Consider the following 19,486-nt stretch of genomic DNA (forward strand, 5'->3'; position numbering starts at 1 on the left):
TAAGTTGAATGGTTCTAGGAGAAGAATTTTTTTTTGTTGTTTGAGCTGAAGGCCCCTCCCAACATACATGAGAAGTTTATGTTTCAGAAAGAACTGTTGAACAGAAAAAAAAAAATAAAAATAAAAACTGTTACAATGGAAAATCTAAACAAGCACATTTGACACCTATCCTTGTGAGCTATCATTTCACAAACATAGTCTCCCTATCCCCACCATGGGAAAGTTTTTTTGAGAGAGAGAGAGAAAGTGTGTATGCACAGGGTCCAGGGGTCAGGGGTAAGCAGAGGGAGAGGGAGAAAGAGAATTCGTGCTCAAACCCATGATCCCAAGACTGTGAGTCAAAGTCAAGAGTTGGATGTTTAACCAACTGAGCCACCCAGACACCCCCGCTATGGGAATATTAATTATGTATTCCATCTAGAGCTGCAGGAGTCCACCTTCTGCTGGGTTTTCAGCAAGCAGAGCTCTACCCGCCAACATGCCCACTCCACAAATAAGGGTCAGAAAAACAATACCTTTGCCTTTGAACTCCCATCACAGGAATAATAGGAAAGAGGCTGGAAAACACTTTGTCAATATGTCTGACAATAATAAACTGTAACTTTTTTCCTCATTTCTTTACCCCTCAGTATACTCACATTTACCTTTTAATGCATTTATCTTTCTTTGCTTTTATCCTTAAAGGCTTTAGGTGGGGTGAAGGGAGAATATATTTCTCATGTGTAACAACAGATTACTGTGGTTTCTGTAGAGAACATAAGAGAGCGATCTAGCTTTTTAAAAGAAATTGGGCACCTGGGTGGCACAATTGGTTAGGCATCTGCCTTCGGCTCAGGTCATGATCCCAGAGTTCTGGGATGGAGTACAGAGTTGGGCTTCCTGCTCTGCAGAGAGTCTGCTTCCCTTTCTGCCCCTCCTCCCAGTCATTCTCTCAATCTCTCCCTCTCTCTCTCAAATAAATAAATAAAACCTTTTAAAAAATTAACTGTCATTTACATTAGCACCCCAAATAAGTGAAATGCTTAGCGATAAAATTAGCAAAATATGTACAATATCCATATGTAGAAAACTAACAACTTGGTGAACAAAATCAAAGAACTGATTAACTAGAGAGGTATTCCATATTCATGGATAGACTCAACATTGTCAAGATGTCAGTTCTCAATTTGATCTATAGAGTCAATGAAATCCCAGTCAAAATCCTAGTAAGTTATTTTGATATCAACAAACTCATTCTAAAGTTCAAATGGAGAGGCAAAAGACCTAGAATAGCCAACATAGTGTTGAGGGAGAACAAAGTTGGAGGACTAACTCTGTCCAAATTCAAGACTTAGTGTAAAGGTACAGTCATCAAGACAGTCTGATATTGGTAAAAGAATAGACAAATAGATCAAGGAAAATTGGTGTTGTCAGAGTCTTGCAATAGGCCCACAAATATAGTCAGTTATATTGCAAAGACAATATAATGGATCAAAGATAGTCTTTTCAAATGGTGCTGGAACAACTGGACATCCATGTGCAAAAATAATAAAGAAAACGAAAATGAATCTATACACAAACCATACACCCTTTATAAAAATTAGCTCAAAATAGGTCATATACCTAAATGTTAAATGTAAAGTACAAAATCCCTAGAAGAAAACCTAAGTGACCTTGGGTGTAACAATGACATTTTAGATATAACACCAAAAGCATCATCCATGAAAGAACTGATAAGCTGAATCTCATTACAATTAAAAGCTTCTGCTAGGCAAAAGATAATGTCAAAGGAATTAGAAGACAAGATAGAGACTGATAATTTGATCAACAAGAGACATTATTGCAAATATTTGCAAAGATACATCTGATATAATACTGTCATTCAAAATATACAAAGAACTCTTAAAACTCAACAATACAATACCAACCAGAAAAATGGGTCAAAGGGCTTAACAGACACTTCACCAAAGAAGACATACAGATAGCAAACCAGCTTAAGAGAAGATGCTTCACATTGTATGTCATCAGGAAAATGCAAATTTATACATACAATAATTAGAATGGCTAAAATCCAAAACAATGACAACACTAAATACTGACAAGAATATGGAGAGCAGTGGGAACTTATTCATTGCTGCTGGGAATGCAAAATGGCACAGCTGCTTTGAAAGACAATTTGGCAGGTTTTTACCATACAATCCAGCAGTAGCACTGTTTGGTATTTACCCAAAGGAGTTGAAAATTTATATCCACACAAAAACCTGCACATGGATGTTTATAGAAGTTTTACTCATAATTACCAAAACTTGGAAGAAGCCAAGTTGGCTTTTGGTGGGTAAATGGATAAATAAACTATGGTACATCCACACAATAGAGTATTACTTGGTGCTAAGAAGAAATGAAATCCCATGAAAAGTCAGAGGAATTTTAAATCCATATTACTAAGTGAAAGAAGCTTTAGGATTCTATCTGAAATTTTGCAAAAAACAAAATAATGGAAGACAGTGAAAAGATCAGTTATTTTCTACGAGTTGGTGGGGCAGGGGAGAGGTGAAGAAAGGAAGAAACAGGTGCAGCCCAGGTTTCCAGGACTTTGAAAATACCTTGTATGATACCATGATGATGAATATATGTCATTGTACATTTGACCAAACCCACAGAATGTACAAGGCCAAGAATGAACCCTAATGTAAACAGTTGTCATTGGGTAATTATGATGTGTCAATGTAGGTTTATCAGTTGTATATGGGAAATCTCTGTACCTTCCCCTCATATTGCTGATGGTTAATTAATCATATTTCTCAACTCGGTTTATGAGCTCTGCCCTATAAAGGACCCTTTTTTTTAGTTAATTAAATAACAATTCATTTCTCCTTATCATTCTACCTCACTTCTGTCTCTCTCCTCATGGGCCATTATGGCCTATCCTTCCATTTTTATAAAGTCCTATAAAAAAGATATCATAGCAAATGTATCTATTTCTGCTGTAAAAATTTTTTAAAAGATAGTAACTGCTGATGGCATCTTTTTCATCTAGTCTCTTAGCATACATAAATAATAAGGAAAAGGAAATCCAAATTCTAGGTAGCAATAGAAGTGGCTAGTGCAGCAGCAATTAATGAAGGGAATCTGTAATTAAGAAAGATTGCATTAAAATATACACTGGAATACCATTAGCAAAAGCTACAATACTTGAATTAAAATAAGTATTCCTAAAAGGACCTAAAGATCAGGGTATAGAAAATATGCAGAATAAGTAAAAATTGTATAAAATATAATCATACATGATCATACCTGGTGCATAATAGGTGACCAGTAAATATTTGTGAAAGAATGATTGTTGTGTTCAAAATTCATTGTTTAATATCAGAAAATACTCTATGTTATATTCTGTGCGGCCCGGGGACAAGGTAGTTCTAGCTATCAAGACTGGTCACACTGTTCATCCCTGTTCTACTGATTTAAGCAAGAATTTACTAGAATTCGATTCTCCTGAGGCAGGTAAGGCTCACAGAACTTCCCCTTGCAATTGTCTGCCTGGCCTACGTTAATATAGACGGTATTCATTATGGAGCTGAGGGCTCTACATAAAACTGGTCCACGGCTAAGACCAGTCAGACAGATTGGGGTTTTGTTTTTCCTGTTTCTTTGTGAAATGTATCTGCAAATATTAACCAGTCTGATTAGGATCCCGATTGCATTACAGTGACGGTGTCATAGTTTGTCATTCCTGGTGACGTGAACAGGAAGGCAAACAAAGGTCTATTTCATTAAGGAAGGTATAAATAACAACCAAGGAAGGGGTTGCACAATCATTTTTTCTGCAGTTCTTTGTGGAGCTGGTAGGAAAGGAGTGAGGAGGAAAAGAGGGCTGCATTCCACTCCTCCTCCAAAAGTGGATGCAATTATTATCATGTTGGCTGGGGGAGAAAACTGCCAGAGCAGATCTTATCCAACTGTCAGGGAATCTGTTCTGAGGAAGGAAGAGGAAAGTTATCCTTTAGCCTTTTATCTCTGTTTTGACTCCTTTTTCTACTGATTCCAAGATGTTCAAATACAACCAAAGGTCAAAGAATGTGCTAATTCCATCTAGCTGTTGAGTGGCTCCTGGCTCTAGGCAGGATGTTCTTATTTTGTTATTGCTTATAATATCTTGAATAGTAATATGTAGACATCATTGGTAAAAATTTAAAATTAGATATCCGATTTCTGTTGTATTATTTAAATTAGAGGGCCAACCCTGTCTTGTATTCAGGCTCTCTCCTTAGACAGCAATGCTGTTTTACTCTTCGATTAGTTGCCTTCCACCCCCACCCTCATAGCCTCATGTGTGGGTACATGCACACACATGTGCACACGCGTTGCGCACAGCTTGCCTGGTTTCTTACTGGGAAATACAGAAGTCACCAGGACATGGTGCTTGCCGAAGAGGCTACAGCTCCCATGGCCACATGTGTAGTTCCCATCCAAGGTCCAGGACCTTCTGGAGATTTAAATCTCAATTTGTAGCAACTGTTGGACCAATACTATAATTGGGATTATCCACTAACTTGAGTTTAGGAGTTGGGAAAAAATTTACTGAATTTGCAGATAAAATAAACTGAGTAAAATTGCCATGTAGTAGATTTACCAGATCTTTTTTAAATTAAGAAAACTAGGGGCACCTGGGTGGCTCAGTCACTTAAACATCTGCCTTGGCCTCAGGTCATGATCCCAGGGTTCTGGGATGGAGCCCCATGTTGGACTTCCTGCTCAGTGAGGAGCCTGGTTCTCTCCCTCTGCTGCAACCCCCACCCCGCTTGAGCTCTCTCTCTCTCTGTCAAATAAATAAGTAAAATCTTCAAAAAAAAAATTAAGAAAAATAAAAGACCTACCAAAAAAATGTGATTCCCTCCCTCTTTCTTGTTTTCATCATTTCTAAAGCTCTATTTGTTAGCTTCTGTGCTAGGCACCAGAGGCTCAAGCTAAACATGGTTATCTCTTTTATGGAGCTCTGAGTTAATCTCCCTGTTTTTCTATCTGTGGCTTTCTATGGAATCAGTTTGGTAGATTTTAGTCAGCATTTTTAAATGGAATGGAATCGAATAGAAAGTATCAGAAGATAAGTATTGTTTCTAAGTAACATTTTATTTTAGTGGTCTAAGCATTTGGATATGAATGTATGTGCTGGGTTGTGATATAATTTTTTATATTTTGGATTGTGCCCCAAAAACTTGAAATCCACTGGTACAACTGATATATTTACAGAAAAAAAATTGTAATAATCTAAATATCCCATTGAAGCAAAATTCCCATTAACCACAATTATTTTAAAATATTTAGAAACATGCCATCAAAACAGGACCAGACAGAATCAGGGCAAATGGAAGTTTGAGTTGAGTATACCCAAAATAATAGAGAATGTGAAAAGAATATCCCATTTTTATAAATCTTATCTTTTAAAAAAAGATTTTATTTATTTGAGAGAGGGCGTGAGGGAGAGAGGGTCAGAGGGAGAAGCAGACTCCCTGCTGAGCAGGGAGGCCCCATGTGGGACTTGATCCTGGGACTCCAGGATCATGACCTAAGCTGAAGGCAGTCACTTAACCAACTGAGGCACCCAGGTGCCCTCATTTTTATAAGTCTTAAAATTGTAAGTGCTATCATTATCATGACCACCATAATGGTATGACTGACCATAAAATTGAAAGAAGATTCCTTATGGGGCTAGTAGAGGTGTATGTGGTGAGGTACGACATGACCCATCTCAACACCCAACACCAGCAATTGCCATTTGTGACTCTACTGACTTCCCTTTCTATCCACTTGCTGAAGTCTTCTGTTAAAACAATTTTTACAGTCTTCCCACCAGCACCAGGTCCTTGTTTTCTCCATCATCCTCCCTAAGCAGTAAGTTCAAGTCCTGGTAATTCTTCCTTCAGAAGATGGGCTGCATCCATGTTTTTTCTCTTTCCTCTTCCGTTCTCACTGCTTGCTTGTCCACACTATTGTTTTAACCACTTATTCATCTTCTTTACTCCTCTTGGCCTAATATATTCCATATTTCCCACATTCTGTCAACTGGTCTTTGTGCTGCCATTCCTATCCTCTGCACTTCCTTCCTTGTCCTAGCATTTCTGAGAGCTGAAAGAATTTAAACTCTGAAATCAGTGGTATTGCTTATTAGCTATTGACTTTGGGTAAGTTAATTAAATTTCCCGATCTTCATCAACTATAAAATGTGAGTTAAATGAGTCCTACCGCATAAGATTATTGTGGGTTTTAAATGAGATAATGCTTACAAAGTCTTTAGATCATAGGAAAAGCTGGAGCATAGCAAGTGCTCAATAAAATACGGTTCCACATCAATAACACATCACTAACCTATATGATGGAGTATACACTCTTCAAGACAACAGTTCACCTTTCCTTAGGCTGATGTAATGTATACATAATATTAGTCAAGTCCTCTTGATTCACAGCCTGACCACTGTACCTATCCCTGAGGATTGGAGCCTCTGTAATTGTTGCCTTCTCCCTCAACTGCCATTTCCACAATGCACACATCTTTCTAAGCTGTACCTAGTTCCACCATCTGCATTGTACTCCCATGTTTCGCTTCATTCACTTGGCCCTTAGCAATATACATGATTAGTTATTATTTCTCCTGTGTGTATCATCATGCATGAGATTTGTAGGAGGGATGCCATGGTAAGCAAACATCTAAAATGCCAAATATGGTGAAATACATACAGGAAAAACAAAGTGTTTGCAAGAATAAGAGTAGATAAACCATTTGTATTCCTAGAGTTAGTGAAATACTATTTTTCTGGCAATTTGGGTAAGTTATTTCATTCCTGTTAACTCACCTTTTTTTCCTTAGCATAAAAGCAAATCACAGGGAGACTTAGTTAGTTACCAGATTTTATGTAGATCTCAGGAGTCATCAGTATTAATCCACCTTCTTCATTCCTGGGAAGCCAACTATGCTCTCCCCACTGGATAAGGAGAAGCCAGTCTATCCATATTTCTCCTACTCCTTTGTCCTTTTCATGGTGAATATATTTACCACCTCCCCTTCTTCACTTCTTTTAACTTTTTAATGTCACTATCTGTTCTATTTTGGTAATTTTAAAATGGTAATTAATCAACAAATCTTGTGAAATACTTTCTCTCCAAATGAGAAATAAAGATATTCAAGATGACTAAGAGAATGAACAAATGCTCAAGATTTCCATGCTATTGATTAAATTTATCCGATAGTTCTAAAACAGTATTTAAAGCAAAAGGGATATTTATTCCCATTGTTCCTCAAATATTTGTTTAAAGCTTCATGCGGTGGAACCCTGCAGCAACAGAAAAATACTCCTTTCTTTCCAGAAACATTTTTTGAACACCAATTATGTATCAAAGCACATAGCAAGAGAAGAGATTCTTTTGTAACACCTAATAATTTGCTTGGGAATAAATGGGAATCCCTATTGCACAGTGTGTTGTTGTTGTTGTTGTTGTTGTTTTTTCCTAATACTTGAATAGGCTTGAAGAACTGCATTTTGCCCTGGGTAGGAGAATATGGTTCTAAATAATGGGTATCTTAACCTTAATCCAACCAAAATGTCATTCAGGCATAATCACCTCTTGTACCCTGTCTGCTCTAATTAACAATTTCTGTAATGAATTTCACACTGGGGAATTAAGTGTTAGAAGTCATTCATTATAAGAAAAGTGACTACAAACTACAGTAGCCTTTCGGAGGAGGAGGAGGAGAAGACCAAGAAGTTGAGGTTGTATCGGGGTAGGGTGGATAATTTTTTAAGAGACCTAGTTCCAGAAAGGCGCCCTGAAAAAGTTTAGTGGTAGACAGTATTGAGATGATTTTCTCTTTAGTGATTGTTTCACACATTCTGCATGCTAGCCTGTGAAAAAAATTCATTATTGCTCAGTTGAATCATTAACCAGATTTGTAGAGGAAATCCAGTAGGACCGTTGCAATAGGGAGCATGAGAGCAGGAAGCATCCACAATGGTCATCTTTGAAAAACACAGTTTGTGCCGGAGTATTAAGTAGTGTTCAAGAAATTAGAAGTTTTTCCCTCAGGGAACCAGTGACTAGCTTAGAAATGTTCAGAGATCCCTCTGGAGTGGGAATAAATCCCACCATCCCACCTTTCGTGAAACTTGATGCCCATGTGTAGCAAGCATATCTCAATAATCATATGTGCTGCTCCTCTTTCTCCTTCCAACTGATAGTTTTAAATGTTGCCTTGTAATCATTTAAGAGCTTTTATAAAATTTCACTTTTTAAAAATATTTCCTAGCCCATTGCTTAAGCGAGGTATGAAATATTCAACAACAGGCTTCCAGATTTGCAGTTTGCCAATTTCTGTGGTGTGAATATTCCCTCTATGGCCAATTTCAGGCTACCTATATGATGTTCGTGACCCAGAGTAGGAAAGAGATGAACACAACCAGTTGTGTGGGCAGCTCTAACACACTTGGACTGTAAGCCTCCAATTTCCATTGTTTATTGCTCACACACCTTAGTAATGGCTCCTTGTTTTTTTTTTTTTTTAAGATTTTATTTACTTATTTGACAGAGAGAGAGATCACAAGTAGGCAGAGAAGCAGGCAGAGAGAGAAGGGGAAGCAGGCTCCCTGCTGAGCAGAGAACCCCATGCGGGGGCTCGATCCCAGGACCCTGAGATCATGACCTGAGCCGAAGGCAGAGGCTTAACCCACTGAGCCACCCAGGTACCCTGGCTCCTGACTTTTTATATAAAAGGGAATTGCAGGACCCACATAATTGGAAACGGAAGCTACGTATTAAATGCACTATTTTTATTGGATTATGTGTGTATTGGGAGTGAGCTGGAGACAGAGAGATGGCAGTGGTGAGAGTGGAGGAAGCTCCCTCGCGTGCCATTCACCCACCCTCCACACATCTTCCCTTTGGGAAGCTAGTCCCGTTTTACTCCCTATTTTGAGCCTCCCCCAACATTCTCCTAATCACTGATTTGAAATCTTGGAATCATCCTTGATTTTTTTCCTAGCCTGATGGCCTTCATGCCACCTGTCATTAGACGCTCCAGAGCCATCTCAGCCATCGTTTCATATCCCTTTTCTCTTTACATTTATTCTAACAACATCGACGGATTCCTCCTTACCTCTTACAGAGCGACGGCCTCATAACTGATCTCCTTACCTGTGGACTCTTCCTTGCTGGTCAGTACACATCAAAACCTGCTTCCTTTTTAAACGTCCTAATTGCTTCACTGGCCTGTTGCAAATCATGTAGTTACTTCTACCGCCTACCAAAACGCCTAGGTCTGTTAACAATGCCATTAAGACGTTCCAGTCTCAGCCGATCTAACATCCACAGCTTTTAGTTCCTAGCAGCCCCTTGTATAAAACTCCGAAGAGCTTCCCAACTGGTAAGTCAGGCACATCCAGGTGTGTAGTAGCTGTTAAATATTTTCAGTGATTCGGGGCGCCTGGGTGGCTCAGTGGTTTAAGCCGCTGCCTTCGGCTCAGGTCATGATCTCAGGGTCCTGGGATCGAGTCCCGCATTGGGCTCTCGGCTCGGCAGGGAGCCTGCTTCCTTCTCACTCTCTCTGCCTGCCTCTCTGCCTACTTGTGATCTCTCTCTGTCAAATAAATAAATAAAATCTTAAAAAAAAAATATTTTCAGTGATTCCCCTGCCTATGAGAACACCGTGTTTACATTTCCAAGGCAACCCCTACTCTCCCTGAACGGATGGTGTATTCTCCCCATATCTGTGCCTTTCTCTTTGTGAGTTCCTCTGAATTCCTTCCCCCTGGACAGCTCAAATATTCCCAGTCATTCAAGGTCAAAGCATGGAGCCCTTACAGACATTAAAAAACAGGGAAGATAATACTTCTTAAAGCCAGAAGTAGAAAAGAAATAACCGTGGCATCTAAATGGCTTAAACCAGATGCCAGAGACTGACTGGGGCCGCTAGGAAAGAATGTCAAGGACCAATGAGAAGCAGTGATAATCAACTCCCAGAAAAGGCATGTTAATGTTCTGGAATCAGAGCCATCACGTGCCTCGAGGTCAGGGTGATTGTTGACCTTCTAAAGCTGGTTAAGTCCTGTAAAGCAGCAACATGCGGGACTACCTCAGCGGAGCAAGCTTAACCCTAGATTTCTTCCCACACACCTAGTGGAGTCTAATTATGTACTTGGGACTCATGCAGAACTGGGTTAGGCAAAGAGCAGGTGTAATATCTGAAAACCGAGAGAGAACATTGAGATAAAACAAGATCTAAACGTGCAGCTTCAGGGAGGAACAACCTTCCCACTTTCTGCACTGTGAATATTCTTAGCAAGGGGAAGCTCAGAGATTTAACACAGTTTATAAAATGTGAAACCTTGGAGCGTTGGGATCTGATTTGGTAGGAATCTTGTTTCTCCATTCTTCTTTTCCTTGCATTTTTTGCTACATTTTACACCATTGAAATAAGACTACATTTACAAGGTTTTAAAAATACAAAACAGGGGTACCTGGGTGGCTCAGTGGGTTAAGCCTCTGTCTTCAGCTCAGGTCATGATCTCGGGGTCCTGGGATCGAGCCCCGCGTCAGGCTCTCTGCTCAGCAGGGAGCCTGCGTCCCCCTCTCTCTGCCTGCCTCTCTGCCTACTTGTGATCTCTGTCAAATAAATAAATAAAATCTTTAAAAAAAATAAAAATACAAAACAATAAAGTTTCAAAAATCACCCATAATCCCACCATAAAGCAACCCCATATATTTTAGTATATTTCCTTCTAATATTTTTTCTACATATATATTTTCTGATATTATATTAGATGTATATTTCTTGTAGTCCATAGCATCATAATTTGTTGAAACAATTGATCAACGATTAGAGAAAAATGAGGGATTATAAAAACAATACATATATTCTTAAGATTTTTTTTCCAACTTAAAACATTTGACTTTGCATCATTCACTAGCCTTTGGACACAGGGCATATATTTTCTTTGAGAATGGAACCACTGGTTGGAGTTATGTATCCTCTTTCTTACAAAAATTCATCATGGACCCTCAGTATTTTTCTACTTCAGTTTTTACAGTGACGCAAATATCCCTAATTAAGAATAAGAATGTTAAGTATTTATAATTGCTTTCCTCTTTCACAGTTGTCTCACTCACTCCTAATTCAACAGCTACATTTTTTAGTGACTCACCTTTGTCAGGTTTTTATCAAAGCATTCAACTTAGTTTCAAAGAAACAAAACACTTCTGCACTCTAGTTTCACCTTTTTTAAATGTAATGTAGTCAAATGATGTGGTGACGAGAACAAGGATGACTGGTATGAACAAGTTCAAGGAGAGCCACTGACTCTCAGTTTTCATACGGCGTAACAGGAGCAGAACCAGGCAGGCTCACCAGCTGCCAAGGTTCCATGAGTCATGAGCTCCATCAGTAAATCTTAGACTGGGAGCAAAAGCTCATCAACTAGGTGGAGGTTGTTTGGAGAGCTCCTGCTTACAACCCTGCAATGAAACCTATTGGTCATAAGCCCTTACCAGTTATTTTGTTTGCTTTCTTAGGCTCAATTCCTGGTAGAACTGGTCCAAAGAGTATAGATATTTGCAGTGTTCTTCATCAGTGTGTGCACCTCTAACATGACTGAGAATGCCATTCTCACCCCACCCTTGCAAACATCAAACATTATTTTTAATCTTTGCCAATTAAATAAGCATATACGGTGTTTTGCCTAAATTTACCTGAAAATGTTATGATATAATATGGTGGTTCTGGATATGGATATCATATATGATATCATATAGTGGCTGTAGACTTAGCAGCTTCACCTAGGAAACTTTTTAAAAATTTTCATGTCTTATAATTTTGGCTACAAAGTATTTAAGATGGTTACAATATAAGTTAATGAAAAGCAGCATATTATTTTCTTGTTATGTGATTTATTCTAAAATATTGGTAAATAAATTATATTAGATTTATACCAACTAAAAAAAAGTTGGGACAGGGGAGAAGAGGAGGGAAAAGGGAAGGAAGGAAGGTTGGTCCAATGATAGTATAGTAAATCAGCATCAGCTAAAATGTTTTTGGAAATCAAACAACATTTTTAACGTTTAAACTTGCTCAAAATCATAGTAACCTGGGATTTTAGTATACGCATATGTTCATAGCCACTATTGTTCATATTGTTCATACGCATATGTTCATAGCCACTATGAATTCACTTAGTGAATTCATCACAGAGTTTTAAGATGTTTTAAATGTTCCACAAATTATCTGAAGAGGAAATAAAAGCATTCTCTAGGTTGGTAAGACATATCTGAACCAATTGTGTTTAACGTTTGATATTTTTCTATAAATTTATTTATATATTACATATTGTCCTCAGTATTTTAAGCAAAAGAGACATTGTAATCAGTTACTTACAAGCCCCCAAATAAGATGTACCCCACCTAGGGTTGGAATAAGATGTCCATCTCTGTACACACCACAGTACGTATCTTTGGAGGAGTAGACTTTGTTGTCTAAATTAACCAACAGGAAAAAAGAACAAAAGATATATACATACCTTGTGTGTCCCTTTTTGTTAAGACCACATCTCAAATGAAAACTGAAGCATGTACAAGGATACTTATGGTGGCAATATAACTCAGTATTTTTAACTACACTCCTCCTCCAGAACATCCAGAATATTTGGTTACCTTCGCTGTATATGTATGTCCTCAAGGCAAAATCTATCTTCAAATTCTAGTAGAAACGAAATGAAAATCATAGAAACTATGGCATATGATGAAGGTAGGCTAAAATGCAGAAGGCAACATTGATTCATCCAGCGCGTGTTTGTGAGAGCTTATTATGAGCCATTCATTTCACTAGGCACTCCAGGTATAGAAAATGAGCAGAAGTAGATGAAAGTGCTGCCCTCTTAGAGCATGCATTCAAGCCCGCATGTCCAGAATACGGTCAATAACTATATGATACTCACAATACATGGGTAAATGTTTCAGTACTTTAAAAGGTGATTAGTGCTATAAAAAAAAAAAAAAACAGTAAGCAAGCATGGTAAAGCTTTCAAAGTGAGAGTAGAAGTCAGAAGACTTGCAATTTAACAGTAGCTTTGTCTAGAAGGACCTCCCTGAGAGGGTGACAGACACATGCACAAAGACCTCAAGAAGCCCTGTGTGATCCCCGCCCCTCCACCTTCCCTCTCTAATCTTCCCTCCTACACAGCTCCAGCTGTCAGGCTGAACTCTTCACTCTTCCCCTCGAGCTCCTGCCTTTTCCAGGGGCTGTGCATCCTGCCTGGAGAACCAAGAATGAGGCAAATGTCCTCAGTTCCCTGAGGTCACTAAAACAATAAACGAGTGGCTACAGTAGATGAGAGATTTGTTGCTTTTGGATGGTGTTATCAGAGAAGGTCTTAGGAAGGAATTATCTTTTAGAAGTTCTTTTCAGATTTACTCACTCTCTTCTCTTTTATCTGCGTGTATAATGAGTTCATTTTTACCTCCCATTCCCATAATCTTGGAGGCAATAGAATTTGGGAATCGGACTCACTTGGTTTTGAATTCCAGCTCTTCCACTTATTAAACAAACAACTTGGGTGAGCTAGATTTTTTGGAGCCTCAGTTTTCTCCTCTGGAAAAATGAAGATAAACCTTCTTTGAAACTTGTCAGAAGAAAAGTAACATACAAGGTCTGGCAGGTGATAATGAGAATGGACATCAGTCTTAGGAGGACATGAATCAGAGAATGAAGGACAGTTTTTTAAACTGGGCTGAGGAGAGTGTATCTTATTTTACAGGTAGTGGAGAACCATTAAATTGTTTTGCACGGAGAAGTTTCATACCTGTATGTTTGTTTGAGAAAGATAACATTAGCAGCAGGTGGAGGGCAGGTTTTGGAATGGATCCATCAAGATCAGGTAAGGTGGGCCTGACATTGCCTTGCTGTGGGATACGATCCATTCAGGGAAGCCTGGTGGTCTTTGAAGAGGTGGACTTGGTAACTGGCAACTAAAGCATGTATTCTAAACTTTGTATCTTTCCATTTAGTCAGTTCTCATCATATAGACAAAATAAATAAATAATTTTCATCGCTCTTTTGACCCAATTTCATAGAATTTGGCTTTAGGCCATTCTTGGGGGATTTACTGTTTGAGGTATATATATAATTTGAGAACCAGCTGTTAGAGCTACCAGCAATAGGAAAGAGGGTGAAAAAGAAATCAGCTGATAAACGGGAGTCAGAAAGTCTGGGGAAAGAAACTTAAGTAAACTTTTTTTTTTTGTGACCCAACAGGCATCACTTTATAAAAAGCGTTTTTGAGCTGTTGACTTTGAAAAATAATTACATTGCCTAGCTTGGAGCTTGTAGATAGCCAGGATAGATAAGGAAATTTTGGTTTCCTTTAACTCGTTTCATGGCCAGGCTAACCTGCTTGCATAGCAAAAAGCAGATGGAAAGAGTGTGGAAGGATCGACGAGCATAAATCCATCATCACTGATAGAAAAGCTTCAGCACGTGTGACTGTTCAGTTTTGCCTAGTTGAGAAGCATCAGCTTTTAATTTTTTTTATTATTTTTGAATAGGCAATACATTTATATAGTTTAGAATTCAAGAAGTACAACAGGCTATAGAGTGAAAGTCTTCCCACATACCCTGTCGCCCAAGCACCCAATTTCCCTCCTCTGATAGCAATTTCTTACTTACCCTTGCAGAGATATTTGGTGTATATACAAGCAAAATACATTCTTTGTCCCCTCTTAATACAAATGCCTATTAAACATACTGCTTTGTATCTTAAGATTTTTTTTTTAATTATCGCTGGGTGTTTGTTATTTAATTTATTTTGGAGATTGTTCTGTATGAATACATAAAGAGTTTTCGCTTCTTAAATATGAGTACTTAGTATACCATTATGTAAAAGTACCATAATTTTTATAACTGACCCTCTCCCTATTAGTGAACTTCTAGATTGCTTCTAATCTTTTATTTCATACAGTGAATAACCATGTACCTACATTGATAAGTACATTTGTTTATTTTACCCATAAGGTTAGCTCCTAATGTAGAATTGCTGAGTCAGTGTGTATGTGACCTTGTATTTTTGACAAGTGTTAGCATTGAAGTTATACTAATTTGCATTCTCATAGGTGGAATACAAAGAACACTGTCTCTGACAGGAGAGCAGGAAACGAATTCCTGCTTAGCTGGACTAGGTTCAGAATTTCTTACTTCAATGCATAGGCCTTCATTCTCAGGATGTTCTTTATTATCACAGGTGAATATGCTCACATCTTCAATCGGTGGTTCTCACCTGGCGACAGTCGTGCCTCCCAGGAGCCCTTTGACAATGTCCAGAGACATGTGTAGTCGTAACAAATGGGAGGGTGGTGGCGCGGCGGGCATCTTATGGGGAGAGGCTGGAGATGCGGTGAAACACTGTGCACCGGGCAGTCCACCCCCGCCCTTCCCTCCCCACAAAGTTATCTGGTCCAGAATGTCAGTGGTGCAGGGGTAAGCAACTCTGACCTAGATGAACATCGACTTCCTCTCCATCACCTTAAATTCATCTTTTCAACCTTAGCATTCTTCACTCTCTAACCTAAGGCCTCTGCCAAATAAAACGATGTGCTTCCATAGTAATTTTTTAGAAATTTTTCATTTCTGTTACAACATTATATGGTATTGAAATTAGGATTTGCAGGAACTTTGGGCTCCTCAAAACGTGAATATATCTTATTTATATTTGTATCCAGAATATGTGACACAAAGAAGGCTTAGTAAAGGAGGCACTGGATTTAGCAGTACTTCCTAATTGTCTCAGTGTGACTTAAGGGATTATGTTCCTTTTAATCAGACCATTCTTTTTTTGCTATTACTTGCTTCACCTTTCTCTTACTTTCAAATATCCATTTTTTGTTAGACTACACAGGCAGTTTTTTCTAGCCTACAAAAACATTGTACCAGGAAATGTCAATTGAATAAAAAGTATTGGCCTTTCCCCTGATTTGAACTACTGTGAAGTTTATTACCCCAGCATTAGTCATTTAATTACCTATCCTCTTGCTCATTTGTAACTTCTGACTGAGTTCGTCTTGTCTCGTCAAATGGATTGAAATCTCCTTCAGGGCAAAAATCAAAACTTGAAGTACCTCATGATGCTGAACACCGTGTTTGACAGACTCAAAAGCAGGAGAGTGACAGGTTGTTGATTCTTTTTTTTTTTTTTTTAAATCACAACTCACAGACCAAACCCAAAGATGCACCTAAGCATAGAGACTGTTCATTCTCAAGAGCAGAGCACTGGGGTCCTCCTTAAAAACAACAAAAAGGCAGCTCTGCAGGAGGTCCAGACGCCAGGCCCCAAGGAATCTGTACTTTCCAATCTGCCTTCTCCATGGCTTCCCTATCCCCTGGAGGAGCACGAGAGCCCCGACTGACCAGCTCCGTGCACAGCCTTTTCCGTTTCTGTTTCCTTCACCGCTAGGACTGCCACCAGGCACGTTCCCCTCGTTCGACATGATTAAAGACCCAAGTGTGGGAGGAGAGACTCCGGGCCCGTGTCTGACGGGAGCTAAAAGCAGAAATCACTAATAAGCCTTCAGCACGCAGCTGGGTAGCAAGGGTCTCCGCTTAGGTTCCCACTCCGCACACACCGGAGCTGCCTTTGCCAGAGGGAAAGCAGGTGGAGTGGAGACCTGGTTTTAATGAGATCGCCATGGTGTGTGGGGGAGGGACGGAAGGGGGCGCGGAGGGAGTGCAGCAGCCAAGGAAAAAGGCAAGGTCAGGGAGGAACGAAGCAAGGACAAGAATACTTGTTTGTAAGGCTGAGTGGTGCTAAATATATCCTGAGAAAATTGGGATGCAGGGCAGCTTTGATCATAGCTCACGCAGGATTTTAAAATGCAAATACAGAGCTGCTTAGTTTATTGCTAATAGCGTGTTGTTGAACCATCAGTTAGCGCCGTGATCCTGTTGCATTCTCTTTGCAATTAAAATAAGCTCGCAATTGAAGTCCTTCAAAGCTGAGTTGCAAAAGAAGGGGAAAACATTCAGAGTTGAGTATCTATCTGGCAAACCAAAGAAATGAGAGTCAGCTTGATTAGAGAAGAGAGACTATAGCAAAACAAATATTTTAATCATTTTCCCCTGAAGCATTCAATTAAAAAAAAAAACTTTATTTTAGGCATTTTTAAATAGCAGCTTTGATATTTAGTTATCAGCTCCACAGGTAGGAAAATGGAGCTGTTGAAGGGTTAATTTTTCAGGTTATTGAAACCTGAGTCTTGATTTTGCTAAGGACCCAAACGTTCATGTCTCGCACATGATCTAAAAAGAAAAAAAACAAACAAACCTCATTTTCGTGTTAGTTTTTGAATTAGCTAATGCTTCCTCTTCAAATGGTAGTCATTAGGGGTTTGGGAGAATATAAAAGGTAACCAGTTCCGCTGGACCATTTAAAACAGACTATAAAATATATCGCACAGTTCCCGCCTTCTTAGGTAAATTATGCCAAAATAATTTCTTAAAATACTAATAATTCATGATTATGTATCTGTTATCTTCCCAAAACTATGCTCACAGTTTAACTTATTTCCTTTAAATGCTATAACAGTAATGTGAGGCACTTAAACTGAGTTTTGTGAAATTTTTCCTTAGATAAAAGGCTATTATTAATGGATGGTCTAGGGAAGGTTTCCAGGCACGAACCCCCTAAAATTATCTACAGGTGTCTGTGTGTGTGTGTGTGTGTGTGTGTGTGTCTGTATGCACGCGCATGTCTGTTTCTAGAGAAGGGATCCCTATTTTTCATCAGCTTCTCAGAAAAGTCTGTGGCCCTTAAAATATCCAAATTATTTCTGTTTGTCTGAATTAGTAAGAGGGTCTTGGAGCGGGAGAGGGAGGTCCTTATCTCATGTAGTCGAAGAATGAATCTCACGGACAAAGGAGAGTGAGTAAAGCGATAGAGTTTTATTAAGCAAGGATACAGAAAAAGCTCTCAGGAGAGTGAAGTTTGATGGGGTGAGGTATGGAGCAGATGACCAAGAAAGAATTCTTGAGATGTCTTTGGTGCAAAAAGTGGTTTTATTGAAAGCACGGGGACCAACCCCTGGGCAGAAGGAGCAGCAGCACCCAGGGTTGGGGGGGCGGGTGGCCGATTTAATGCTTGGGAGCTGGGGGGAGATGAGGAAAGGGGAGTTTTCAAAAGAACTTTCATATGCTAAAGAGGACCTTTGAGATTCTGGAGGCCCTGCCATTGTCAAGTTGAGGTGGTTTTTCCCTCTAGCAAGGCATATTAATGTTAAGACTATGGGGAGCTTCTGCCTATCTCAAATATTTATCAGTGGGCTGCAGATTATAAGGACAGTTAATTTTATCTATATTTCCTTCGGGAAGGTAGGTCATTGATAAGAACACTTTTTACTTGTAAATCACTAAGACATCTGTGAACTGAGGGAGACTAATGTCTGGCGGGACTGTAATCTCTAGAAGTTAACCATTTCTTTTTTCTTCCTAGGGAGTGCCTGAGGAATGTCACACAGATTCCTCGGGGGTGGTGGGGGGGATTGCGGGGTATCAGCTAGTGCTTTGCTCTCAGCTTGCCTTCTGCTCCCTCATCAGTCACAAGACTATGTTTCCCGAGTCTTCTGTTGTTTTCCTTGTTTGAGGACAGTGCTTGCCTCCGTGAATAGTGCCCCGTTTCCCTCCTTGTATGGACTCTGGAGTGGGAGGGGCTGGATTTCAATCTGGTCTCTCACACTGACCGTGAATGTGGTCTTGTCTCAGTTTCCACAACTGCAAGTGGAACTCCTAGTAGGTTCCACCTCAGAGTTATTCTGAGGATCAAACACGTTCACCTCCAGAACAGCGTTTGGAATACAGAAAGCAAATCAGTAAGCGCCTGCTGAGCCCTGTGAGGCTGTTGTGAATTTAGAAGCTGCCAGGTCAGGTTTTGTGTTGGACAAAAGAGGGGGGATAAACTTGGGGTCTAAACACTTCCTAAAGCCTCGTTTCCTTCTTGGTTTTCATCCGCCCCTGCTTACAGTGGAATTCAGTGAGAGAATAATAAGCCATGCGTTTGTTTTTCCAGACCGGCGTTGAACCAAAGAGCCAAATAGGGAGAGGGATGTAGCTTATTTTCCTGCGCCTTTATTACAGGAGCCATTAGGGTTGAAAGTCTACCTGGCGCTGGGAGTGGCACCAGCAAAGCAGCCTTCTTGTCTCTGCAGCCATTCTGATTTGCTTTAGACGCAGCGCAAAGGGAAGAACCAGTGTTTTGGCGAGTATCTTTGAAGTGCATTTGAGGCAGCTGTTAGTGTGAAATTTTTTAAAGAAAGAATGAGCTGCTTTTCCCAGCTTGTGGGTGTTTCTTGGGATTGAATCACCTCTCCTTAAAACTGTGCACTGGCAGGATCTGCTGGGCTCCGAATGCAAATACCTAGGCGAAGCTTCTCGATAAAAGGGAACAAAAGAAAAAAAAAATCAGGTTGAATAGGATGTCAGATGACATTTTTT

The 19,486-nt window shown here is 39.5% G+C and overlaps 1 protein-coding gene across 5 annotated transcripts in view; it reads left to right on the forward strand.

The window, feature by feature from the left end:
- The window catches only part of GPRIN3 (GPRIN family member 3), a 66,193-nt gene that overhangs the window by 31,597 nt on the left and 15,110 nt on the right, over positions 1-19,486 (forward strand). Inside the window, exon 3 of one of the 5 annotated variants that reach the window (XM_045995301.1) lies at positions 13,770-13,889. The exons of the other annotated variants lie outside the window; for them this stretch is intronic. The gene's annotated coding sequence lies outside the window, so the exon portion shown is untranslated. The remainder of the gene's footprint in view (positions 1-13,769; positions 13,890-19,486) is intronic. 5 annotated transcript variants of the gene reach the window in all.

The sequence above is a fragment of the Meles meles genome, chromosome 2 (assembly GCF_922984935.1).
Source record: "Meles meles chromosome 2, mMelMel3.1 paternal haplotype, whole genome shotgun sequence".
Classification (NCBI taxonomy): Eukaryota; Metazoa; Chordata; class Mammalia; order Carnivora; family Mustelidae; genus Meles; species Meles meles.